The sequence below is a fragment of the Podarcis muralis genome, chromosome 3, assembly GCF_964188315.1.
Source record: "Podarcis muralis chromosome 3, rPodMur119.hap1.1, whole genome shotgun sequence".
Classification (NCBI taxonomy): domain Eukaryota; kingdom Metazoa; phylum Chordata; class Lepidosauria; order Squamata; family Lacertidae; genus Podarcis; species Podarcis muralis.
The window spans coordinates 76098410-76126399 of record NC_135657.1 but is presented as its reverse complement, the minus strand read 5'-3'; the positions used below and the strand labels follow the sequence as shown (position 1 = coordinate 76126399).

Genomic DNA, 27990 nt, shown 5'->3' with positions numbered 1-27990 from the left:
ATGGGAATTGTAGTCCAAAAACAGCTGGAGGCACAAGGTTGGGAAACACTGCTTTAATGTGTTTTAATGCCATTGCAACAAATGGACTGTGGTATACATAACTGGGCACAGAAGTGCACTCTTCAGATTCTGCCTTTCAGCCACTAGGTGGCGCAACATCGCTGCTGTCCAGGTCTGGAGAGTCCTTAATATCTGATTTCATCAGTGTTGTATCAGAAGGAAGCTGATAGGAGAAAGGAAACAAAAAAAGAAAATTCACTTCATAGAGGAATAAATAGGCACAGTGTTGACTTCAGCACTGCTAATATTGATTTATGCCAGCTGTGCAACTGGCCTGATGACGTTATTTGAAAAAAATCCAACCAGCGTGTTTCAATATTATGCAATTTATCACATGGATTGAAGAGCATCCCTCATAATTCATCTGCTGCTAATACAGCGTGACTGGGTACTATGGAAACTGATACACAAAACTCTTGAAAGTGTATCTGATTCTATCAGGGATCATACTGTCATCTCGGCAGGTATTTAAAATGGATGCACAGTCCTTATCTGTTTTCCGCACCCATGGCAGGATACATTCAGGTGGAAAGTATTGGTGTGATCTGGGGAGCCTCATTCACACAACAAACAGGGAGCACCCAACAAGCAGAGGAGGGGTGATTGGCAGCTCAGTGGCAGACCCACCTTCCTCCAAGGGTCTCCATGCATTCAACTAAAAAATCTGTACAGGATTGACAAATATAAGCTTTGTATTCATGATCAGGGTGATTGAGAAAGATCCTACATCTGGTCAAGTTGTATGTGCAGAGTCTCTTGCAAATCTTGGTATGAATGTGCAGAGGTCACACGCAACATCATTTAAATAAAACAAATGAAATCCAAAGAGAAAAGAAACTGATAATTCACTAGTTAAAGTTAACAAAAAACATCACATAATATGACAATATACAAGCAGAGGGCTTCTGTCTTTCCTTCAGGCCGTGTTAATTGCAAGAATACATTCAGCAACTAAGCAAACCAGGAAAAACACCCTCGGAACTAAACAGCCAGCCAGAACTCATTGCCTCAGCAAGGATCATGCCAATCTGACTGGTTGCCAGGCAGCAACACCATCATCTTCTTGTTGGATGTCAACAGAATTAACCCTTAAGTTACCTAACTGAATGATTCCTGCTGCTGTGCTTCCAAATGACCCTCCTACCACAACCCTTTCCCCATGCATTCCATGTACCATAGGGTAGAACTGCCAATGCAAAGTTGGAACAAAGTGGGAGCAAAACAAATGCTTTCCTGGTTCAGACCAATAGTCCACCAGGAATAACAACCTCTTTCCAGTTGTGGCTGGCTGCTTCTGATGAGGCTTGAATTTAGGGACCAACAATTCCCTAAACCAATTCAAAAACTGGAAAACAGCAATGCAATTCCTTTGAACAACAAATACGCTCGATAGTTTGACAGCACACAAGAAGAAGCACAGTTAACAGAAGCTAGATGAAATCAATATCAACACATTTTTGCAATGTGGGTTTCCCACTGCACTCACGGGCCTTGAACTTGTTTATTCTTAAGCATTTGTATATGGTAGAGGTACTATTTACATGCCCTAATTAGCTGAGGAAGAAAATGTTTAAGGCAGTCCTTCCTCCTAGAAAACGAAGCTTTTGTTTTGCAATCGCAAGCATCTTAAACTTCAGAAACAATCTCTTTCCTTCAGAGTTCTCAAAAAGGCCTTTTCATGGAGGTTATGCAGTAAGTGAATATATGGGTTCATATTTCTTCAATTTAAAAACTTTAAGCAATTGTCAGAACTAGATGTTTATTTCTTCACTTTGAGAATCCTGAAGGATAACTATGTTTTCCCCTGGGGTTGTGTGTGTGTGTGTGTTTGTGTTTGTGTTTAAAGGAATCCTGCCAATGGTTTCCTCCCCACATCTTAAAACACAGTCACTCCAAATGTCCTTGGCCTAATTTGATCTCCCTTACCTGCTATGCTTTGTAACAGAAGTATGATTATGCATCATAGGGATGTCAGCGTTTCAGCATCACTAGGCTCTAGTATTGATAAATATGTTCATATTATGACAGAAAAAGGTGATATAAAATCTAAACAGCTTTATTGTATGTTCAATTTCTATAACAAAAGAAATAAAAACAACAGCTTTTTGCACTTCCAGAGAAGTATGTATGTTGTTACACATTTTGTAAGATGTTACAAAAATATGTAAGATGTTAGACATTTTTTCAGAAAGAGCTCTTTTAATAAGTGGATAAACATCACATTAAAATACTTTGATTCAGAGTCAGTGATGATGTCAGGAGGGTAAAATGCTCCTATTACTCCCATCTCTATCTCTCCCATTAAATATTTGTTTTTGATTTTTCTTTTGTCAAGAAAAATTCCCTCTTCGACAGATATCTCTCCCCTTCCCCCCTCCTTTCCTTTCCTTTTCAATTTTGTCGCATGCTTTTCTTTCCCCTCACAAAGTTAATCAGGTATGTGTTTTCTTCCAGAACTGCATTCAAGCACCTACTTATCTTATTGAAAATATTTACATATTGGTCTCTTCAACAAAGCTGCATGCGACTGTTACCTAATTTTGGGATAACTGGGCAGGACTTGGCTTTGGATAAAGGGCAAAGGGATTCAAGATGATGATGAGGAGGAGTTTGTTGCTAGGAATTGGGGGGGAGGGGAGGTTGGTTTGCATTTAGTATGTAACTCCCTAATTCTCACTTCCTGAAACAATACACAAACCAAAAGACAGCTGTCCTTTGAATAGTGTTGTTTTTCTCTGAATTTTGTGTTGCAGTTCTCACATCCAATAATATGCAAAGAAACCTTATAAAAATGTGCACTAAAATGCATGCATTGGTGAACATAGCATTCAAAAATACATTATATCATTAGAAATTGCTTGCAAAAATGTGCATATTGGGGAAAAACATACATAAAAATATGGAGAGGGGGGGAGGGAGAGAGAGAGAGAGAGACTTTATTTGCATTAGCCAATGGCCGTAGCAACAGTAAAACATTACAGTACACGCAGAAAAGAAAATTTGATATAAAAGCACAATTTAAAGTCCTGAATCAGCAGTCAGTTAGTGGCCCTTATTCTGATTGCCCCTGCTATGAACCTAGCAACCTTTGCTGCTCATTTTGATCTGATAGAAGAAAGGACATTGTGGCAGTGGTTGAGTGCCCTGGGATGGTTAGTACGAGTGGGGTGATGATCTCGTTCCTCAGGTCTTTGTAGAGAGTACAGGACAGGAGGACGTGTGCCGCTGTTTTGGTGCTACCATCTCCACAGGGACAAAGACATTTTTCAGGCTGGATCTTTTGGAATCGACCCTCAAGTACCGCACATGGCAAAACATCCAGTCTTGTAAGTATAAAAGCATGTCTGTATTTTGGGATAATAAGTTTGTGCAGATATGGGGCCAGAGAATCAAAATGGAGAGGTGGAAACTAAACATACCAAGGGCAGAATTTCCTATGGTGGCCACTTTGTTCTGATGCTCAATATCTTTTAGATGTTGACCAATTAGACTGTTTGCTTTAGTGGGGCCCATAGTGAGTAGGTGTTGTGGGGATAGGCCACAAGAGTGACGTTTTTTATAGATGGTTTTAAGCCAGACACTTTTATGGCACCATTTGTGCCTCAAGTGAGGCTACCACATTATTACTACAGTACTTTCTCTCTATACTCCATTGCTCCTTCCAAGATTGGCTGCTAATTCTCACCTTCTTTTAATAGATGGCGAATTAAGATTGGCAGGTAGCTTTTGAAACAATTACTGCTGATTTAGACTGTTACATCATTCTATGAGTCAAAGAAGGCTTACTCAGCCTCACAATAATTTACTGATGCATCACTTCTTCCTGTTCTGTTGAGGGCAACCAAGCAGCCTGTTCATACCAACTGAAAAAGGATGCTTGAACTGGATGGGATGTGGTGCAAAAGGACTAGCTTTTGCTTTGTATTGGTGAAGTCAAAAGGTGGTCCTGCCGTCCATTTGCACAGGAATGTGGCATAAGAAGGAACCAAGAGTCTATCTTAAAATAATAGCCAGTTGTCAACACAGAACTCCTAAGATATATACAAGACAAGCATATCAGGGCTAATGCTTCCATAGGACAAATGGAAGAAAATTGCCTTATGTGCCTTACCAGAGAGATCACTCACCAGGTGTTTCCCCAAGCCTCACTCTGAGGAAGTGGGCGTTCAGAGTGACGCGATCCCTTCAAAATATGATTTCATGGCATCTTTTTCCTGTTTCCTTCATTGCACAAAGTAACTTAAGTGTGTTTATACCTATTTATGTATTTTTGATTTTTTAAAAATTGTATTCATTTCATTTACCTGACTTTTTCATTTTACTTCTACCTTGTCAAGAGCTCCTTATTGCTGAACATATATTATTTTGTGGTTGTTTTTCTCCTTTGTGTATTTTCTCTTTTTGTTGTTTAATACAATAAAAGAGTGACACAGTCCGGTTGAAGTGCAATGGGAGTGTGCCTATGCTGCCACCACAGATAGAAATACTATTTTTACATTTGGTTAAAAAGGAAGTTAAAATAACTTTTAGCTAATTTTCAAAGAAGATTTCTAGCTGCCATGGAAAAGTGTTAATGCCCTCTGGCATCAAAATTTTAGCATCAAAGAATGCAAATGGCCCATCCAAGTGTCCTTACAACTTGCTCTTTCAACCTGTGGGGTTATTATACAGCAATTTTATAATCTAAAGAACTCCTTCATGGTTGGGAGAATTTATTTGGCGTAGAAATGGAAGAAACTACAGGACTTAAACCTCTGGAAACATATATTTAGGATAGTATTCAATATAAGCCCTATTCGGAGTAAGGTAAAGGACTCCTGACCATTAGGTCCAGTCGTGACTGACTCTGGGGTTGCGGCGCTCATCTCGCTTTATTGGCCGAGGGAGCCGGCGTACAGCTTCCGGGTCATGTGGCCAGCATGACTAAGCCGCTTCTGGCGAACCAGAGCAGCGCGCGGAAACGTCGTTAACCTTCCCACTGGAGTGGTACCTATTTATCTACTTGCACTTTGACATGCTTTCAAACTGCTAGGTTGGCAGGAGCAGGGTCCGAGCAACAGGAGCTCACCCCGTCACGGGGATTCGAACTGTGGACCTTCTGATTGGCAAGTCCTAGGCTCTGTGGTTTAACCCACAGCACCACCCGTATCCCCTATTCAGAGTAGATCCATTGAAATTAATAGACATGAGTAACTTATTTCTATTAAATTCTATGGGAGTACTCTGCATAAGATTTAGTTGGACACAACCCCATATTTCTTCTCATGTACAACAGAATCAGTGAGAATAGAATTAAAGAATGTACCCATCGGTGATGGATTTTCTTTCTTTCTTTCTTTCTTCCTTTCCTTATACAGTATTATTCAATGATTCTTCCTCCATTTATATCCTTTTCTACAATACAATCTAAAGGTCTCAGAAGACTTAGTTTTCCAAGCAGTTTGCCATTTTTGTATTCCCTGTAGGAAGCAGTGAATGTAACCATCTGATTTAGCCATCTGTAAAATGATTTAATGACATTGGATGGGTGAATGAGATAATTAAGCTCTCTTGTTTGAAGGAAAGAAAGCAAGGCTCATCTGTGGGCTATCTGAAGGGTTGTTTGGAGATATTTTTATCTTCTACAGAGATGACCACGGCACCTCACTGACTAGTCCAGGATCCAAAAGTGGCACAACAGGAGAGCTTCCATGTTCACAGGGGGCTATGCCATCCATTTTGTCCCTTTTAAACACATCTCCTTGAATGGTATTGATTGCTGCTCTGGAGGGTTCTTCGAAAAGAGCCATTCATGATGTTCAAAAGGCTGCAGCAAAGGGGTGTGGGCACCTAGAGCTCTAAGTACAGACAACCATAGTATTTAATGACTGTGGGGACATTTCAGTTAAAAATAACACTTTTAAAGGTGTCAGTGGTCCAGATTACAAGAGCACAGTGCATTTCACATACTGCAGCACCGAAGTGAGAGGAAACTGGAATCTATTTCTATCTTCACACTGCATTTAATCTGCATCTGTGCCTGACTATAGCAAAATCACATTTCCTCCCCAGTCATTTTCAGTGTTAAGAACATAACAATATAAGAAGAAGAGCCCTGCTGGGTCAGACCAAAGACCTCACTAGTAACAACATTCTGTTTTCGCTCTGCCTCGCCATATGCCTTGCTTCAGAGGATGCATATGGACAAACCAAGTTTATCAGCAAAGTGAGAAACATTCAGTTCTCATTTCATTAGGTTTAAGTTAGGTGGAACCTCATTCCTGAAAATGAGCCCAAATTGAGAATATGACCTAGGAATTTGTTTTCAGCACCAGAACAAAACTGGGCTCAAAGTCATTTCGCACAAAGAGTCCACTCCTGATTATCTTTCTGTATTTCAGCAGCTTAATTTAAGAATAAAGCGTCATCTTAATGTTATTGTTGTTAAACAGTTGTGAGCTAGAAACTCTTGCAAATCATCCAGAGACGTACCAGTACATCATGAGGTGTCTTCTGCCCTAAACCATATTTTAAAGTAGGGGTAGTCAACAGAGTGCCCTTCTGAATTACAGTTTTCATCATCATCGATGGTTGGCCATGATGGTTGGCTAGGGCTGATGGAAATGGGAGTTCAGCAACACCTGGAGGGCAAATGGGCTACCCCTGAATGTAGCATTATGTGCACAAGCCTACTCCTCCCTTCCTTCTCATCCTGTTCATGTGAGTGGGAGCATGTTTCCTTTTTCAACTAACCACAGTTTATCATTTCATCCAAACCAGGAACTGTGGTTAGTTTTAACTATGACTTATCTGAACAAAGCCAAAATCAGAAATCATAATTTGATCTTAGTTTGTTTAGACAAACTAAATTCTCCCACTTTGGGAAAAACAGCAAACTGCAGTTAGTTGAAAAGGGAAATAAATGTTTCTGATGTCCTCACAAGTGCACTCGAGGAGAAGGGAAGGGAAGCTCATGAGCCCAAGGGTCTTTCTAGTAGCCCTAAGCTACGGCTTAATGTTACATCTCAACACACTGCCTATGTGACATTATAGATTGTCTCCAGGAGTAAAACATTAGCAAAATGGATTTTTATCTACTGTCTAGAATGCTGAGAGGCAGACAGAGAACTGCTTTTAAATGCAAAATAATGTCTATATTCCACTTTGTGAGGCACAATAAACCGTGTTAATATTGATTGTACAGCAACAACTACTGTGACAAGCTCCCACCATGAAACACCTGTGGTCAAAAATTAGATTTAATGTTGTGAAAGGCAAGGTTGCCAGACTGTAATAGAGAAGCACTCTGGAGCTACAGCACTGCTTTATTTCAAACAATGCCATTTTTCTTGGGCTCTCTGTGTTCTTACTGCTGACAGCCGAATGACAGGTAACATGGAGTTGCACCTGTTAAATTTCTACATTTTATGCAGCTGTTAGTCATAATCATAGTCCTGGTCAATTTATTTATACGCCATATTTTCCACAATGGCACCTGTGCTCAAAGCAGTTCACATTTTTAAAAAAGTCTTTAATATTGGTACAATAACAGCACAGAATGAAAAAGCATACTGTCACTAAAACTCAACACTAAAAGAAATCAACAATTAACCATTCATTTAGCATACATCAACATTCAAATGAGAATAAATCTAAGGGCAAGAGAGTAGAGTAATGCTTGATGGTGCAAATGCAGCTGGTGCTACCATTGCTAAACTGCAAGCCCCACATGAAAATAATGTGCTCTACTGCCATTCCCAGTCCTTGATAGGAAGTCATGACAATGTTTTCAAAAGTCTACCTTCTTGGGTACATTTCAAATGTCATGGGCCTCATAATCTCTGGATCGAGATGAAATGACATAGAATCTTATCATGTTGGCCCTATCAGCTAGCTTTCAACTGACTGCGTGATTTAGAGCTGAGTGAGAGAGTGTCCAAGCTTTGAACTGCATACCCATTTCAGCATAAATCTTTACCATCTTGTGTAAGGTGAAGACAGGGGTCATTTCCAGGGGGGCAGCGGTAGTAGGTATGGCCACCACTGACTATGTGGGGAGACCTTGACGTTAGTCAACGAACTGGAGGGATGCACACAAGAGTCAAACCCAGGCAGCAGAAAACATCAGTGAAAGAAAACTGCAAATACTGTAAATCAGGGTAGAAGAAAGCAAAAGACATGAAAGCAAAGACATTTCCATTTTCAGTTAACTTCCTTTATCCCCCCCCCCCCCAAGGTTAAGCTGCCAATTCTTTTTACAGAACCCTGCTCTTGTGCATTTAAGAGTAGCTTAAATGACAAAGAATTAGCTGGTGATCATATTTATCTCCATGCCATGAAACACTTCAAACTACGATTCTGGGGTCCCTTGGGCAAACCCCTCATTGCTCCTCCTCCTCTGCTTCATCATTGCTGCCACCTGATTGCTTGCCGGACAGAACCAATCAGTAATCAGTCAGCGGCAGCTGCTCTTCCTCCTCCTCGCTGCCAATGTTCCTTGCTTGCTCACCTTCTCTTGGCCAGAGCCAGAAGCAAAGGACCAATCCAGCTGCAACTGTGAAAGGGAGGAAGAGATCCAGGACTCTCTTGACAGCATGCTCCCCCATGCTGGTCCTTGATGCTTCACCTGCTGCTCAAGTGGCTTTTAAAGGCACAAGAGAATAACAGGGTCCAGGTTCATATATTTTTTCTTAGGCCACTGTCAACCCCATGCAGTCTCTATCTGGAAATTCTAATGTCTATCTTCAATATCTACTTTTGTTCTGTTTCTTTTATGATGCTTCCTAAATTGAATATGACATTCCCATTACCAGAATCACACCAGTAACTTTGGTACAGAAAGTTTCGTCGCACCTTCCGTTTTTGCTGAACAGGGATTTACAAAGAATTTTAATAGGCCTATTTGTTGCCACCGTGGGTGTGAATATTCTCACCGTTGCAGATGTTGAGATGTGACCTGTAAACTAATTAATTCAGAGCGATAGCACAGTTGCTAAATCCACCTTGCTTTTAGCAGCCAAACCTGGACTACAAATAGTTTTAAAGTACATGAAAGAAATGTATATAACGTTTTACCTTTTTCTTTCTTGTTTAAGCAGAATAAGCAGCTGGACCTCCAAGAATATTGCAGGATACCTCCAGCCCCTAAGAGGAGAGCAGTGCTCTTAAGGGGTTTTGAGGGAAGGGCACAGGAGGGGGATATAAGGGGGTCACAGCACTTCTAGGGCACACCATTAAACTTCCTCCACTTTGCTATGTAATTATGGAGTTATGTATGTTTCCATGTCTGTGGAATCCCAAGCTGAGCTGAAACTGCTAATTTATTTTGAGGTGGTCCCATTTTCACTTCCAAGCTGAGCTGGATCAGACCAAAGGCCTAATAGTCCAAAAACCTGTTTTCACTGCGGCCAACCAGATACCAAGGGGAAGCCCACAAGCGGCACCCAGGTGTCACAACACTCTCCACACTTGCAACTCCCAGCAATTCTTATTCAGAGGCCTACTGCTCTAGCATGGGAGGTAGAACATAGTCCTCATAGACCAGGGTTTGATTCTCCACGCAGCTATGAAGCTCACTGGGTGAGCTCACTCGTCTCTCAGCCTAACTTACTTTACAGGGTTATTATGAGGATAAGATGGGGAGGTGAACCATCTGCACCACCTGGAGGAATGAAATAAATTAACTGAATAAATAGTCTCCATGAATTTGTCTACTCTGCTTTTAAACTGATAAGATGCTCAGTCACTCGAATTCACTATGAGAGGAATGATATGCTTGTTGGCACTGCATAAAGGTGTGATGATGTGGACACCTCTGAATATATCATCGCCCTGTTTGACATGACTTCACCCACATTAATGTGATGGGTTGCAACTGTGCCAATCTGGATGCCTTTTGAGATATTGCCAACCAACTTGGTATATGGGTTCCCAAGGTGGAGGAGGTGATTTTTACTTACATTTGGATGCCGTCGGATGCACTGAGCATCAACATGCATGTGTACGTGAGCACACAGCCTCAAAACTCACAAATTACACTACCCATTAAAAAACACACAATATTTTTGGTTTCTTAGAATTCCCAGGCAGCACTGGGCACTTATGAATAGGGTCTCAGCCTGCGTACCAGATGGAGCTGGTAAACAGCTGCCCTGGACACAGATTTGACCTGTGCCTCCATGGACAGCTGCGAGTCCAAAATGAGTCCCAGGCTGTGCACCTGGTCCTTCAGGGGCACAGTTGCCCCATTCAGGACCAGGAATCCTCCACACCTGCCTGCCTCCTGTCCCCCAAGAACAGTACTTCTGTCTTGTCAGGATTCAACCTCAATCTGTTAGCCGCCATCCTCAATCTGTTAGCTGCCATCCAAAATGCATATACTAAATTAAAATGTACATAGAAATGCATTTATTAGTGACAATAACATTCCAAAATGCATTGTATTGGGGGAGAAATGCATATATTAGGGAAATTGCATACAAACATTTCTGAGAAATGCCCAGAAAAATGTTGATGAATTTTCTGTTAGGATATTTCCGTTCCACCTTAAGAGAGAGCAGGCTTTGAGAGTCACAGAGTCTGCGCATGTCCTAGTCACAGGATGTTTATGCTTGCTGTTTCCTTTCGATTTCAGTCGGTCGGAGTCACTGACTCAGAACGGTCATGTTTTCTCTTTGTTCTGTTCAACGCTAAATAAAATCTGTAAATTATGCTCTTCTTCGGTGCAAGCTTTCTGGCTGTGTTTTCTGCTGATAAAGAACAGTGTGCACAAGCCTAGAATGTGGCAATCTATTTCTAAGGCTTCGTGTCGCTAACTGCTGGATCTGCCTGGCTACGGGAGATCGATGGAAGTCCGGCAGCCGGCTTGGGGCCATGATGGACTATATCTCCCTGGCAGTTTCCCAACAACAAGGTTTCGGGCCCAGATTCACAGCACCTACAGGAGAGTAAAGCTGCAACAGACTGCGTTTGAGAGGTATGTGAAAAGCGAAAGCAGCGAGAGCGGAGGCTTTTCTGTTTACCTCAACAAGGAGCCTTTGATGTCCGGCAAGGCTTAATTGGCCTGGGAGCCGAGCCAAAAGGCATCGTGATTAATGAGCTGCCGAGATAAGAAGGCATAAAGGCTCACGGCTCAAGTAAAAAGCTGGAATGGAGTTTTTCCACGCTTTTGAAGCTTCAGAGGCCACTGAGTGCCCAAAGTTAAATCGGCACAATTATCAGACCTGGGCAAAATGGTGTGAGAGTTTGCTGCGTCAGTATGGAGTGTGGCATACTGTGTCTCAAGCCCCCCCAGTTCCTCTGACAGAGAAATGGGAGGCCCAGAATTCGAGGGCGATTGACGTAATAGTCTTATCCGTATCTCTTGAGGAAATTAAGACGCTGGCTGGCAACACCACTGCACGTGGAATGTGGTATGCTTTGATGAAAGCTCACAACTCAGTCGTCCCAGCCCAGAGTTTGACTGCATCGGAGGTCCAAGCTGTTTCCCAGAATGCGAGTGAATGCAGGGATGCTGAGGGCACCGGTTGCAAGCTGCAGGGGGAGCTGACCGTCACGTCATCCCAGGCAGCATTCCAGCCTCCAGGGGGAGCCAAGGAGTCAGCAGCTGAGAGCTCTGTTTCTCGTGAGAACCAAGGTCATCGCCTTTGCAGAGGCCGGAAAGGCAAAGGTAAACAGACGCAGACGCAGACATCTGCAGATGGCCAGGAGCGAAGGGAGGGTGAAGAGCCCACGCCAGTGGAAAACAAGGCTTTGTTAGCTGGCACTGCTTCACCAAAGGCTAAAGGCACGTCTGCTGACCAGAAGCAGGGGGGCAAGCTGCAAAAGCCCACGCCAGTGGAAGACAAGGCTATGTCTGCTGGCACAGCTTCACCAAAGGCTAAAGGCACGTCTGCTGGCCAGGAGCAGCAGGGGGGCAAGCTGCAAAAGCCCAAGCAAGTGGAAAACAAGGGTTTGCTTGCTGTGAAGGCTGCTCCAACAGCCAAAGGCAGCTTTGTTGTTGATTCGGGCTGTACCCGCCACATCTCAAAGGATCGGCACCTCTTTATCTCTTTCAAGCCTCAGGAAGGTGAGATCCACCTGGCTGATGGAAGGACGTTGCAAATTGCAGGAGAAGGGACTGTGAAACTTGCAAGTTTGCATACAACCATCAGTAATGTTCTGTATGTTCCTGGAGCTGCAAGCAATTTGTTGAGCGTCCCGCAGCTTACTGGACGTGGTTTTCAGATTTCCTTCAAGAGGAGCGTCTGTGTCATCAGTAAAGGCAAAGAGGACTATTTGCATGCAAAGTTTATGGATGGTTTGTTCCATATAACTTATGAGGACACTGCTGTTGTATCTAATGCTGATTCTTGTTGTGTTGCACAAACTAACAAAGTTCTTCATGCAGGTTGCATTCATGAAGCGCATCGAAGATTTGGTCACCTCTCTTGGAAGGCACTGGCCAAGATGCCAGAGGTGGTTGAGGGTTTGAACATCAAACCCTGTAAATATCACATGAAATGTGTATCTTGTGCTGAGAACAAGGTGAAGGTTGCTCCAAAAGGCAAAGTGTCTAGCAGGCAGGCTTCCAAGCCCTACCAGCTAGTGCACGCAGACCTGGTTGGGCCACTTACGCCCTCTTTAGGAGGAGCAAGGTTCTTCATGGTTCTAATTGATTCTTTTTCTAGGTACATTCATGTGTTTTTGCTCGAACAGAAATCGCAAGCGTTTCCGAAGTTTAAGGCATTCTGTGCTTGGTTGGAGAATGCTCACGGTAAACGTATTTCCTGTCTTTTTACCGATCGGGGCGGGGAATTCACTTCTCAGCAGTTTGAAGCTTTCCTGACTGAGAAGGGAATCCAGCATGACATGTCAACCCCCAGATCGCCATGGATGAATGGGCTTGCGGAGAGAGCAAATCAGACATTGCTGCAAGGAATGAAAACCTTGTTGCATGATGCCAATCTCCCTGATAAGTTTTGGGGGGAGGCTTTAGGAAATCTGGTTTACTCCATTAATCGCAGATTGTCATCACCCATTGGTTGTACCCCCTATGAGAAGATGTTTGGCAAGAAACCCAACACCAAACACATGAGAATTTTTGGTTCTGACATGTGGGTACGCACCCCACAAACCAACAAGCTTGGGAAGCGTGGGGCACATGGTTTGTTCATGGGGTACGAAAAAGGTGCATACAGGGTATGGATGACTGACTCTAAATCCATAAAGTTCACAAGGAGTGTTGAGTACAATCCTAAGTGGGGGGAAAATGTGGGAATTTTCCAGAGTTACCCAGAGGAGGATGAAGGTGATGTCAAGCAAGCAGCTAAAGCTGAGGAAGCTGCTGAGGATGATGAGGATGATGATGATGATGATGATGATGATCAGAGTTCGGATTCCAGTTCAGTGGGCGGTGCGGCTGCTGGTGTCAGTGACAGTGATGACACAGCAGACTACCAGAGCGCAAAGGCCTCAGTCAGACCATCTGATGCGTCTGACAATGAACTGGAAGAACCACTGTTCACCATTGGTCACTTTTCTCCTAAGAAAGAGGAGATGAGTCCAGAAGACTTGCGTCTAGTACGTAGGTCTGAAAGGGCGACCAAAGGCAGACCTCCTAAGAGATTTGCTGATGAGTTTGCTAAGACTGCAACTGCTGTTCTTAGTAGCTCAGAGAAGGTATGGGAACCTTCAAGCTTCAAAGAGGTTCAGGAGTTAACCTCTAAAGATGCTGAGCCTTGGCTTAATGCCATGAAGGCTGAAGTTGATTCCTTGAACAGGAACCAAACTTGGGAGCTGGTACCGGTAGTCCCAGGTATGAGACTGGTTGGCAGCAAATGGGTCTTCAAGGCCAAGACAGACCAGAATGGCAAGGTTGTCAGACACAAAGCCAGATTGGTTGCCAGAGGTTTTTCACAGGTACCAGGACAGGATTACCACGAGACCTACTCACCCACAGTCAAATATGAGAGCATTCGGCTGATGCTCAAGATCGCTGCGGAGGAGAAACTGCATGTTTCTCATCATGACATTAATACAGCTTTTTTGTACGGGATTTTGAACGAGGAGCTGTTTATGCTTCCACCTGACGGGATGCAGATACAGAAGGGAATGGTCTGTAAACTGCGGAAATCCTTATATGGTCTCAAGCAGAGTGCCAGGTGTTGGAACACAAAACTCACTGAGACATTGCTTTCTCTAGGTTTTCACCAGGGCAAAGCTGATCCATGTGTGTTTGTCAAGGAGGAGGGGCAAAACAAACTGTATTGTTTATGTTTTGTTGATGATCTTCTGATGTTTTGGAAGAATCAGGCTTTCTATCAAAGCACCCTAGCTCAGCTGAAGGAGCACTTTGACATGAAGGATCTTGGTGAGGTATCCAACAATCTTTCTCTGCAGGTGGAGAAGGACCAAGCAGGTAATTTTCTGGTACACCAAACACAGAAAATTGCTGATGTATTAACCAGGTTGAATTTGGTTGATGCAAACCCAGCAGACACACCGATGGTGACAGGTTACCAGGTAGACAGTACTGCTGAAGCGTTTTCTGACACAACGCTGTACAGATGCATTCTAGGTAAGCTGAATTTCATTGCCAGATGTTCAAGACCTGACATAGCTGTAAGCTGTAATCTGCTTAGCAGACATGCCAACAATCCTACGGTTCAGGATTGGAAAGCTCTGAAGCGCATAGCCCGCTATTTGAAAGGGACTATGCACTACAGGCTGAGGTTCACCAGTCAGAAGACTGGAGGTCTTGAAATCTTTGCAGATGCAAGTTTTGGAAGTGACACCACAGATGGTACAAGCACTTCTGGAGTATGCTACATGTACAACCACTGCCTGTTTGACTGGTTGTGCAGGAAGCAAACAACAGTGAGCCTAAGTTCCTGTGAAGCAGAACTCAATGCTCTGTCATTTTCACTCATGGATTGTGAATGGTTGATGCAACTGTTTAAGGACATCGGGGTTTCTGTGAAATGTCCTATACAAGTGTATCAAGACAATAGATCGTGTTTGGCTTTGCTGAACTCCGAGAGTTGCAAGCAAAGAACCAAGTACTTGCAGATTAAGCTACATCGTGCAAGAGAGTGTATTCAGAAAGGACTGATTCAGGTGTCCTACATGCCAGGAAACGAAATTCCTGCTGATCTGTTGTCTAAGGTTGTTAACAGAGAACAACATAAGGTTTATGTACAAAGGTTGCAATTGAGTGAACCACAGGTACAACAGGTTACACGGAAAGGGGGAGGATGTTAGGATATTTCCGTTCCACCTTAAGAGAGAGCAGGCTTTGAGAGTCACAGAGTCTGCGCATGTCCTAGTCACAGGATGTTTATGCTTGCTGTTTCCTTTCGATTTCAGTCGGTCGGAGTCACTGACTCAGAACGGTCATGTTTTCTCTTTGTTCTGTTCAACGCTAAATAAAATCTGTAAATTATGCTCTTCTTCGGTGCAAGCTTTCTGGCTGTGTTTTCTGCTGATAAAGAACAGTGTGCACAAGCCTAGAATGTGGCAATCTATTTCTAAGGCTTCGTGTCGCTAACTGCTGGATCTGCCTGGCTACGGGAGATCGATGGAAGTCCGGCAGCCGGCTTGGGGCCATGATGGACTATATCTCCCTGGCAGTTTCCCAACATTTTCACGAGGACTTCTTTTGTGAAAAAGGGGGGACTGATGTGGAAATGAAAACTGAATGAAAGTTTGTAAAATGAGAAACAAAGGGAAATCCAAATTGACAGATTTGCCCATCCTAGCTGTAGATCAAAGATCAGGTGTAGTGACTGCCATACAGTTGTACAGCAGGTTGAATTTCAGAAGATGCAGTTTGTCATACATGTGTATGACAAGTTGGACATGTTCTAATTTCCCCTTCCCCAGAGCTTCTAAAGACAGCAGAGCTCTTTGCTTGTTATCATATTATGAAGTATAAAGCTAACATAATGAAGATTTAATATGAGAGGCAAAGGATCCATAAACATACCAATATTTTATGTAAATATGAGAATGCACAGCAGTTATCAACATGCATATAATGTAGCATTTCAGAGGAGCTACATGGGACTGCCTTGGCTCTGCACAACCATATCATCACCTGGGTTGTGGCCCATGGCCAAAAAGGCCTAGCCAAGCTCTGCTCCAAACCAAAATTCTGTTAACGACGACTCACAAACTGGAATGGTAGGCACATCACAGCTTCAAAGTAGACCTTGCCTCCTTACACATATTCTTCTCTTGAGTTTATTTTCAAACATCTAGTAGAATGCTTTCTGGCTTCCTACAAAAGCTTTGTCCGTGTAGCCTGAGCACTATCTTGAAAGGCGTAATGAACAAAATGACAGCTGATTGTTCTGCAGAAAAGTAATTTTGTAAAAGAATGCTTACCTCAGTTCACACCTACCACACAGTGTAGGTCAGAAATAGCCAGATGAAAAAAGCTGCTGCAAAAAGAAGAAATTAATCAAAGCAACATTATTTACTCCTCCTTTCAAAGAACAACTTTTAAATTGCTTAAGAACCAGTTTTCAAGCTAAATAATTGGAACTGGCCAGTTTTTTCAATTCTGCCTTCCTAGGTGCTATTGCATAGCTAGCACTTTACTTTATCTGCATTTTTAATCCTTTAATCTTTACCATTTTATGCTTGCCTGCTCATGAGATAGTTGAATTCACCATAACCATTTCAGTATGGTGAACTCACAGGGGCGAAGAGCTCATTCATCTTACATTTTTGCAGATCTGTATCTACATTGTAAACACCCATTCTTCATTTGCAGCATCTTCCCTGACTCTGAGATAGTACAGAAAACTTTTTTGTTTAATCAGTGCCCCTGAAGAAAAATCACCAACACAAAAAATGTTGGGTTCAGTAAAGTAGGTACATATTTGTGTGCATTTGTGGTTCCCTCACTCATCTTTCTGTTGCCATCCTTTGCGCGAGCATCAAGGTAATTTTTTTCAGGAGCCTTGCAGCTGAAGGGAGGCAATGGAGTTGGCTCACAGAATTTCAGCAAGCACACAGGGATGTAGTCACACCAATCTTCCTTGCAAGCATTTGACCAGCTTTGTAAGCATGTTTGATTGAATGCTCATGACATCCCTAAGGCATGCAGAAAATAAGAATCTACAGCTGTGAGCCTTTGCCTAGCTTCATTTTATAACTGGCAACATATTACATGAACTTTAAGACAGAGCTGCCCCTGTCACCCATATCAAGTTGCATGCAAGGTGCTCCTGGAACTTTATTGGCTAAAGAGCAGGACTAGAAATCCAGCACATAGCCATAGTTTCCCATTATGTGCAACCCTGGAAACTATGGTTAATGGCTTCAAAACAAACCAAGGATATTGCTCCATGGTCCAAAGTTAGCATGTTTGGAAGCCATTAGTTGCAGTTTCTGTGTTCACAAATGGGGAGCTGTGCTTAAGTGTTTGCTCAGTCACATGCGCAAAGGGGGGACCGAAATGGCTGCAAAGGCACTCCATGCACCTGCTTGATATCCTAGCTTGATAAATTAGCATTTGTGGCTTGGTACAGATGTGGCCTGTGTCTATTTCCCCTTGCAATTTTGCTGGTGACTACTATACAAGTAGTGGATGCTAGACTTAGCTTTTTTCTCTTCAGGCACGTCACTCTGTGAATCATCATGGCATTAACCTGCACCTAGATTGCTACAGCAACCAGAAGCGTGGTACAAATCAGGCTGTTCTACTTTCATCATGGTTTCATAACTGTGCCTTGGGAAATCTTTGTAAAGATGCTGAGCTGCGTGAGGGACTAGACCAGGGAAAGTCTTCTGGAAAATCACAAGCAGAGCCGCATGGATGTCATATGCAACTAAGCCTTCATCATGTCTAGATGCCATAACCTAACCAGAGCTGGACGAGACTGGGAAATGTGTATTGGTTCTGAGGAGCCAGAACCAAATGACTTTGTTCCCTAGCTTTGCTGGACTGGAGCAGACAAAGCTTGGCTGGAGTGGAGTGGAGTGGACAATGAGAGCAAGAGGACAGCTCCCATTGGTCACTGAATGGGCTAATCGTGAGGAGGGTAGAGGGAATGATCAAATGGCTAAGCCAACAAAATGAGTTACTTGTTACCAAGCTGTATGAGCCAGAATGCATCATTCAACAGATTCAACAGATGAAATATTTTAACGTAAAAATCCAGAGCAGTCATTTTAAGGCTTGGCCAATGGTGGTATGTCTGATGCAGTCTTCAAGGTCAATTCTGCAAATAACAGATTTCTACAAACACAATATTTATTTAGTGCAAATGAAACTTTAATAATTATAGTTTAATAAGTAAGAAGGTCCTCTGTCCAAGATGGTATAGCCTGGTTTTATTAGGCCTTCTATGCAACTTTATCTTTTATCTTTTTTTAAAAAAAAATGCATTAAAATACAGTACAATAAAAGTAGGATATAAATCAAAACAAAATAGTGAGAAGGTACCAAAGATTTCAAAAGCATATCAAAGAACAAATACCAGTAATATGGTGTTGTTGTTGTTGTTTTAAAAAAGCTCATACTGGTTTAAAATTAACAAATGTTAAGATCTTGAAAGTCTGCTATTCATATAGCCACTAAGTAGATATAAAGAGATTCCAAATGTCATAAGGAAAATGATGCTTACATGCCTGAAAACTGAGTGGGAGGACTGTACAAATAAAAGCTAAGTATGTAATTAAAGTCTTAGCAACAATTTTCTCCTCAGCAGGTGGAAGCTGTATATTCATGTAAAGCTAACAATTCTGTAGTGTTTGTCACTGGCAAGCTTGGCTGGTGAAATGGTTAGCTATTCTTGGGCCATGATCCTAAGCACATCACTATATTGAAATCAATGGGCCTTCCTTCATAAGTAAATGTGTTCAGGACTTTCAGTTACAAACAGGAATGCTAGCCTGTTGCTGTTGTTGTTTCTTCAGTATGAAGTGCTGGATTTGATCTGCAAGTCCCATGCGCAGGTTGGTTGAACTGGTTAATTTAAGTACAATGCAAAGCAACCCTTAAAAGGCTTTAGGGTCTCCTACAAAGCTACAATATGCTATCAATTACCACAAACAATTTCCACAATACCTGCTCTCTCTTTGATAGCTTCCTCTCCCTCCTGCAGCAAGTGGTGTAGCAGAGTTGCATGAGTCATCTAGCCCTATTAAGTTGTTCAGTGCCTCCCGTTTACCTGCTGTCTGTTTTGGGTACACTGTGGTCTGGAAAGCTCACAAAGGAGACAAGCAGAGAGAGTTGTCTTTTGCTGGACTCAGTGGGGTTTGGTTCTTCAGCTCTAAAATGAGATGGGGTTTCTGACCCTCTGAAATGTCATACTATGAGAAAGCACAGGTATTTTTTATGAGAAAGCACACACAGCCAAGGGTAAGCCACTGGTTCCCTGGGCCAGAAATTGGCACATCACATATCATATTAGTGACACCATTTTCTTTAAAAATCTAATTCCACAGTGGAAATTGCTGGATTTGCAGCCCTCAACACGTCCCTCAGTCCATTTGTCCCTTTCAGTTCCTTCCTTCCCATTCTTTTTCTTCTTTCCCTCATGCTTGGATGATCACTCCAAATGTCCTCAGTATCCTCATTTTCCTTTCCTCCCCTACAACTTTGTATACTATAGCACCACTCTTGTCTCTTTCTCTCTCTAACTACCTACCACTCTCATGTGTGCTCATGCACTGCACATTCATGGATCTACTGCTGCTGACGAAAGTATGACCACAAGGTGAACTGTAGCACCGGTGGTCCCCAGCCCACAATATAAGAACCACCACTTTAGAGAAAGCTTCATTCATTTATGCTGCTATTCATCATACAGATCCCAGGGTTAGAGCAGATACCCATCATTTGCAGGAGTGTGGAATCTCAGGCCTGGGGGTCAAGTGTGACCCCTCAGGCCTTTCAGGTCTGGCCCTTGGGACTATCCCTAGGCCACGCCCCCTCTATAGCCACACCCTCTCTCTTCAGGCCACACCCCTAACAACACCTGCTTTGCTGCCTCCTTGAGTATGTTTGCCTGTTTGGAATGTGGTCCTTGAACGTGGTGCCTCTCAGCCAGATGTGGTGCCTCTCAGAGACATGCGTGTGAATGTATGTAAAAAAACTTGCCTACTGTACAAAGGTATGATTCACTGATCCACCCACTGGTATATGGCTCCAGTGTTATGGACTAGCTATGTCTTCAAGAGTACCCCACGTAGAGCATGTTACAGTTATCCAATCAGGATGTTAGCATGGATCACTTTGGCAAGGCTTTCTTCATCCAAAAAGAGTCATAACCAGTAATAGCCAGTGCTTTCCAGTGAAGCCACTTGAACTTCCAGTGACAAAAATGGCTCCAGGAGCTCTCCCAAAGTACAAGCCTGCTATTTCAAGGGAGGTGCAACACCATCCAAGACAGGCCATCTACCTAATTCCCAGGCTCAAGAACCACCAATGCACAACCTTTCCATCTTAGCAGGACTCATCTTCACTTTATTGGCTGACATCCAACTAAGCAATGGTCCAGCACCCATACAACCTCTTCTGTTTCAGGAAGAAATAGTGCATATTGATGTGCATATTGATAACACTATTTTTCAGACCTCTTGATGACCTCTCCTACCAGTGACTTCATAAACAGGGAGTGGTGGGGACATCATTAAACATGAAATCTTTTTGTCACATTTAGCCCCTTCTGGACATGTACAGCAGATTGTGGATGAACTGTCTGTCAGTAATGTTTTATTGTACCTTTCATGCCAGACTTGCACAGAATGTGCTGCTGATGTCCTGAGCACTCTGTAATATTATTCCTCGATTATTCCTAGTAAGCAAAGGCTTTTGCCTGCTGCTCTTATGTATTATCCCCTGGTTCTTTGCTCCCATGCCTTACATAGGAAGAACTGCGTGGTAACAAACATTGTGCACTGCTAAAGAATTTTTTAAAAACCAAACTGCAGCACAGATAGCTGGACAATCAAACCAGTCTAAAGGCTTGGCAGGATTTGGGGTGGGGGAAATGGATGTGTATTTGATATTGTTTCCATACAAGAACCCTAGGGCTGTGTGCATGTTGCCAGCTTAAAATGTGGGTTCATTTTATCAATTCATATTGAAGCTTGTCTGGGGAAAACACATCAAAATGCAGTCTTTCATAAGAAACAACAGGGTAGGTACAAGATAGGTATGAATTGTGGCTAATGTCATGTGTATACCGCTTCCCAAACCAGCAGTGGGAACGCACTAGATGCAGAGCAAGCAGGAGTGTTTACACAGACCATGTAGATATGCCCTGAAGCAAGTTTAATACACATATCAGAAGGCAGACTGCCCATGCAACTTTTGGCTTTTATATTCTAAAAGGCAGCAGTCCAGCTCAGGAAAGCAGAAAGGAAAAGATGCTGGGTGAGTTTAGCAATCAACCTTTTATATATTTCAAAGTTGCTTCTCCTATTACAAAAGCAAATTCTGTAGATGTGTGTCAAATAATCTCTCAACTAAAAACCGTTCTGCCCTCCCAACCATAGTCAGAATTTTATTGTGGATTTCAATAACGCCAGAATAAGATTCTGAGAGTTCAACCATTGCACCATTTTTGCCAGACACAAACACATTTGTTTTTCATTTGAACTTTTAAAAAATATCGCTTTATGATTTCAAATATTTACCATGGGGCAGGAAATCAGAAATTAACATATTTAATTTACCATCTGTTTTAAATCTTTCTGCCTACACAATTGTCAGCTATCCAATCTACTTTTTTTCCTCTTTTCCTTTACCTTTTCCTTCCCAGGTTTTTATTTTTGCTGGCTCGCTCAGTAAATACATGGCACGCCGCTACAAGTGCAATTGTTGGGAGAAATATACCATGTAAACAGATGGTCAGGTAATTCTACTACTGATAGGTCCCCAGTAGAGCCATTACTAGCATCTTGTTTCATCCCTGGTCATTTCCCCAGTCATCAGTTAACAAGACAGGGAAAATATACTGTGGTCGACCAGCTACTTCCAGGTTGGCAAGCACATCTCAGAGTTGCTAGGTAACCTACAAAGGCTCCTTCCAACTTCCATCAAACAGGGCAAAATGGTTGCTGGTGGCAGAACAACTAACTCCAAAGTAGGTTTAAAATATTACAGATATTCACATTCAAAAGTGAGCTATACTCACCAAGGTTCAAATGGAGTTTGCATGTCTTGAAAATTGGGGAAAAACAGCAACCCTAAAATAAGGCAGTTGGGTTATGTGTGTGAAAAACATATTTGTGAAGAAACCTAGTTTCACAAAGATTTCTACAACAACAAGCTCAGTTACATTATTTCTCATATTCTTTACATTACATGATGTGAATCTATAGGAAATTATATAAGTTTCATAAATATTGAATGTCACCAGGAAAGACAGTACAGCTGTTTTAAACTAAAGCAATTATGTGTATTACGTAATACGACCCTAACTTAAATGCTTGTTTAAAAATTTCCATGTCTGAACATGTATATTAGAAGGCTTTGTTTCAATAAGGCAAAAGGAAGCAGCAGAATTTAGGTTTTTTTTAGGTAAAGGTATATGCTTTTGTTTACCCAGACATGTAAAGCTGACATGTTTTAATGCATATTTTAAACTGTTGGTTTTATTTCTATTTTGATTTTTTAATATAAACCCAACTTGCTTTAGCATTGGCCTTTATCAACTATTTAAATACACATTATCTATCTTTTGTAAACCACTTAGAGGTTTTATTTACAATCAAATAAATAATATACAAAATACATTAAATAAAATGAAATATAGATGACCCAATGCTATTGTACAGCTTCTTATGCTTCTTGCAACTGGATGCAAGGAGAAGTGGTCAGCTATCATTATGCTGCAATCAGGATGTCGAATTTTTCCCACTTTGCGCTGACTGGGATCCTAATTAAATAGGCACAAGCGGCTGCCAGGAAAGATAAATGTCCTTCATCTGCTTCTGTAGCAAGAGCCCAGCACACATTTTTTTCCAAAAAGGCTGAAAGAAGACAGGACATACCTTGGGAAGTGCTGACTCTAATCCCCAGTTTGTATGTTTTGCTTGGTGTCTTTTACTTCCCACCAAGGACTTTGATTCTCATATCTGGCAGCACTGGAAGTGAAAAGCTATAAACCCCAGGAGAAAGTAAGCCTGGTGTTGTGCACTATTAGCAAGAAGGAGGTAGATGGGCATAGGTAAGGGAAGTTGAGAAGGTTGTGAGTGCTCTGGAGTGAACACTGGAAAAGAGGTATGAATCTGGACAAAGCCTTCTGCCTGTTAAATAGGACTAATTGTGACTCGTCAGAGCACTAAGCTACAGACACAAGCAAAGACTGTCTGACAGCATCCTGGTTCATTGTACACCAGGAATTGAGACCATCTGTCTTTCTGATGCTGTTGGATTCTAGTTCCCATCAGTCCCAGCCTTCAGGGCCAATGGTAAGGGATGAAGGGAGCTGGAGCCAGACAGCATCTAAAGAATCACAGGTTCCTCATCCCTGAACTACATGGCTATAGTATCTTGTTGACTATCAGTAAGCATATATTCAAGAAAATCAAACGCAAATTCTCCCACTTGCCTTAAGAGAATTGGTAAATGACTTCTCAAACGGCATTTGTCAGTGTGGGCTCTTGCCTTTGCTAGAGTAGAGCATGCCACTGTTTGACCTGGCACAGAAAATGATGACTTCTAGGACTGAGCTTTCACATCCATTAAAATCCGAGTTGTTTAAGCTTAGCCAACTTTTCAGTTAGGCATGTTCCCATTTTCCTGAAGAGTTAGTTGTGTTTCCCCTGTAGTTCTGGCAGTGCAACCAGGTATTCTGTGGGAATGTTAAGTTTTTGACTTACTTTCAAAACTGGCACAGAACACCTGGAGGAGGCAGTAGATGTGAAGCCAGTCAAAGTCCTTACACTCTCCACTCCAGCACCTTTGTTTTAGCTTGTGCTCTAGAGCTAGCTGAGTTGCTGAGTGTTCAGCTCAAATAAATCCGCCTGTTGAGACTGTCAATTAGTGCCAGTTTTGATGACAGCTTGTTATATTTTCCAAAAGGTCACCTAGATATTCATCTTTTCTGGCACTCTGTCGGAATCGGCTAGATATAAATAATACTTCGTGGGGATTTGTCAGCAGTGCTTTCACTTTATTTAGCACAGTGCTGGGTACAAATAGCTCCAGATTTCAAAATATTTCAAACTCAGGGTGTTCTTTAGCATAGACTATATTTAGTGTCCTTATGTGCAATGGCTGATTGTAGAAGGTTCATTCATCCAGTCAACAGATTTTAGCAGCATTTTTCTCCATGGTTGTTTGCTGAGTTGAAAGGGAAGCTTTCCTGTGCCAGAAAAAGACCTAATAATCTACTTGAAGATTACCTTACCAATTAAGATTATCTTAAAAATAAAGATAGTGGGTTGTATCCTGTGCTATGTGCAGATAGATATGACTTTGATTCATCGTCCTTTCCTCCCCTCTGCAGGCCCCATGTACCCACAAAATCTGCTTTCCCACAGACATCTGGCTGGCCTGAACACGATTCTGAACTAGATGCACCAGTGAAGTCTACTCACACAGTGTTGGGTTCTGTGCATCATAGATTAACAATGTAAATGTTTCAATGTCAATCTGCCAATTACATTCTGGAAATTAGACTCCTCTCCTGTTCTTCTCAACAAGTACACTCATTCATTGATCCCATGTGAAGTCTCTCTAACCCTTGTCGCTTCCACTGCACCTCCCATCAAGTTAGTTCTTCTCGGCTATCTGCTTATTAGTGCTTTCTCTTTCACCTGGGCCGGTTGCTCCATGATCTCCATGTCTCCCCAGGTTCTTCTGATTTAGAAGTTTCTGCTCAAGTACAACCTACCTTCCTGCTTGGCTTACATATATTCCAAAGGCTACTTGTTCCTTGTCGTTTTGTGAAATTTGCATTGCATTGAGTTTTGTTTGATAGTGCGGTTTCATGTTGTTGTTGCAATTTTAATTGTAGTAAACTTATGGATTCCAACCTGTCACTGGCTAGGAATGCTTATGCCCAGCATAGACTAGTTAGTCAGATATAGCCATTCCTGGCAGCGATAGCCTGGCCTCAGCTGTCCATGCTCTAGTGACCTCCTGATTGTACTACTGTAATGTGTTCTACATGGGGCTGCCCTTGAAAGTGGTCTGGAGGCTGCAGCGAGTGCAGAATGTGACTGCTAGAATGGCAACTGGGGCAACCTGATGGGACCATGAGACACAGTTCCTGAAAGCACTGCAGTGGCTTGGGACCCAAGTATTAATAATAATAATAATAATAATAATAATAATAATAATAATAATAATAATTTTATCCTGCCCATCTGGCTGGGTTTCCCCAGCCACTCTGGACAGCTCCCAACAGAAAATTAAAAACACGATAAACATCAAACGTTAAAAACTTCCCTAAACAGGGCTGCTTTCAGATGTCTTCTAAAAGTCAGATAGTTCTGTATCTCTTTGACGTCTGATGGGAGGGCATTCCACAGGGTGGGTGCCACTACTGAGAAGACCCCCTGCCTGGTCCCCTGTAACCTCACTTCTCACACTGAGGGAACAACCAGAAGGCCCTCGGTGCTGGACCTCAGTGTCTGGGCTGAACGATGGGGGTGGAGATGCTCCTTCAGGTATACTGAAGGTATATGCCTTCCCCAATACCAGCCATATTGGACCCTATGATAGGCAGGTGAAGCCTTGTTGATGTCGCTGCCATTAAAGGATTTCTAACTGTAAGCACTTTCAGATGTTTTAAATTGTAATTGTTTTTATAATGTTATAACTGTTTTATAATGTTTTTGCTTTGTTCTTGTTTTTAAATTGTCTATCTGATGACCACCTTGGGTTCATTGGGGAGAAAAGATGTGCTATAAAGTCAATAGATAGTAGTAATCTATTGTAATAATTTGTTGACTAGTTTTCCCCATTTAGCAGAATATTCATGACTATTCCCATGACATCGCATGAACTCAACCAATGACAATTTCCCAGACAATAATAAGATTGTTTATTTACTTTTTTAAGTGACATTTTCACTGGCATGCTTATCATTTGCAGTGGTTTTAGAGCACTGTAGGATGATTTATTCCCCCCTTACTAGAGCAGCCCTAGTGCCACTTAATGGACTCTTTAACTATGATTCACATCATATAGGCACTGTAGCCTTTGCCCTCAAGAGGCACCAAACAGAATCTGTTGCTTAGCAATGGCGGCCTTCGTGGAAATTAGTTTGAACTTCAAAAGCACAAAACATCTCTTATTAGGCATGGGTTTCAAAATAATGAATTCCTCAGAGAGTGCTTATTAGGATCAGTGTAGAATCAACCTGCCATGAGCACCAGCAACAAGAAAGGTCTTCAGCTCCACATTAGGAGGAAATTGACTATAACTTCTTCTCTTTGTAATGTTATGTCACTAAAATGTGCCAAGCAAACCTAAAATATGCGGTGAGAAATAAGCTGCACCAATCAGTAAACTGCAGAAGTTAACCACATGGTTTTGAAATGATTTATTAAAAAGAAAGATCAATCTGGTAAAGAGGTGGAGCAACAGTAATCAAAGAAATTAGTTAAGTATTAAATGAGACAGAACTAACATCCATGGAAAAATTAAGATACACCCCACTTACTTAAAAGGGGGGGTTACTAGGTTCATATTTCATATAGCAGTGACATGACCAAGTTTGCTAAAGACATTTAATATGTGATTCAGTGCAAGCAAATGCAAAGTGATGTACTTTGGAACAAAAATCCCTAATACACTGGATTTCACTAATGGGATCTGAATTGGCAGTGACTGAGTACTGCTGATAGTTCAATGAAGACGTCAATCTAGTGTGCAGCAGCTGTGAAAAAGGTGATTCCATAATGTGCATCATTAGGAAAGGGTCCATTTTCAAACTTTGAATATAACTAACACAAATGTTTTGTGCGACCACACTTTGAATATTGCGTACAATTCTGGTTGCTGTATCTCACAAAGGATATTTGTAAAGCTGTAAAAGCGCAACCAAAATGATCAAGGGGTACTAGAACAACTCTCTCATGAGGAAAAGTTGCAACACTTGGGACTTTTAAGCTTAGGAAAAAGGAAAAGAAAGGGAAAGATGCTGAAATTATGGGGAAAGTGGATAAAGAGAGGTTCCGTCTTTGTCTCTTTTATAATACTAGAACCCAAGGTTACCCAACAAAGCTAAACAGTGGGAGATTCACAATAAAAGGAAGTGATTCTTCATGCAGTGTATATATTTAAACTATAGAATTCACTGTAAGATATAGTGATAACCAGAAACTTGGAAGGGGTTTAGATGCATCCCTGGAGGATAAGGCGATCAATGGCTGTGTGTTGCCTCCAGTACCAAACATTGTGTGTCTACAAATGCCAGTTGCTAGAAATCGCAAGTGGAGAGTGCAGCTGTACTTATGCCCTGCTAGTAGGCTTCTCATAGGTATCTGGTTGATCACTGAGAATCAGATGCTGGAGTAGATCTTATCTTATCTATCTTATCTATCTGACTCTTCTTTTGTTCTTAAATTTTACAAATGGTTGTTTAATCCCAGTGGAATCTTGGCTACCTCCCATTACAGAACAGCTCTTATCTTTTCTGATATTCAGGAGAAGAAAGTAGCACAAACAGAAAGTTGAGTGAGTCATAAAGGTCATTGTTTTGTGTAGAAAATGAATCATACAACATGATACAAATGCCTCTGGCACACATTCTGTTTACTTTGAACAATTTTTAATTACTCAGCTACAGCTAGCTGAATGGCAAGCTCTAAAATCTTCCAGAGACTGTGGACATGGAGCCACTTGGAATTGTTAGTGGAACGCTGTGACCATGATGAAAGATACAAATTCCTGTTAAGTCTTCTGGTTGATGCACAATCAATTATCCGCTTTAAGGAAGAATCCTGCACCCTTTTCTACAATGGTTATAAGCAGCACTGCTGAGACCACTTATAAAA

The 27990-nt window shown here is 42.0% G+C and overlaps 2 long non-coding RNA genes across 2 annotated transcripts; both read right to left on the bottom strand.

Moving 5' to 3' along the window:
- Nucleotides 1-51: 51 nt before the first annotated feature.
- Nucleotides 52-9336, bottom strand: LOC114593971 (uncharacterized). The gene is made up of 3 exons (XR_013392293.1): nt 9115-9336; nt 8018-8177; nt 52-223 (listed from the first exon to the last, which is right to left on the bottom strand). It is a non-coding gene; the product is annotated as an uncharacterized LOC114593971 (long non-coding RNA).
- A 7072-nt stretch (nt 9337-16408) lies between these two features.
- Nucleotides 16409-26947, bottom strand: LOC144327285 (uncharacterized). Its single transcript, XR_013392292.1, has 3 exons — nt 23863-26947; nt 22173-22224; nt 16409-16460 (listed from the first exon to the last, which is right to left on the bottom strand). It is a non-coding gene; the product is annotated as an uncharacterized LOC144327285 (long non-coding RNA).
- Between the last annotated feature and the right edge of the window lie 1043 nt (nt 26948-27990).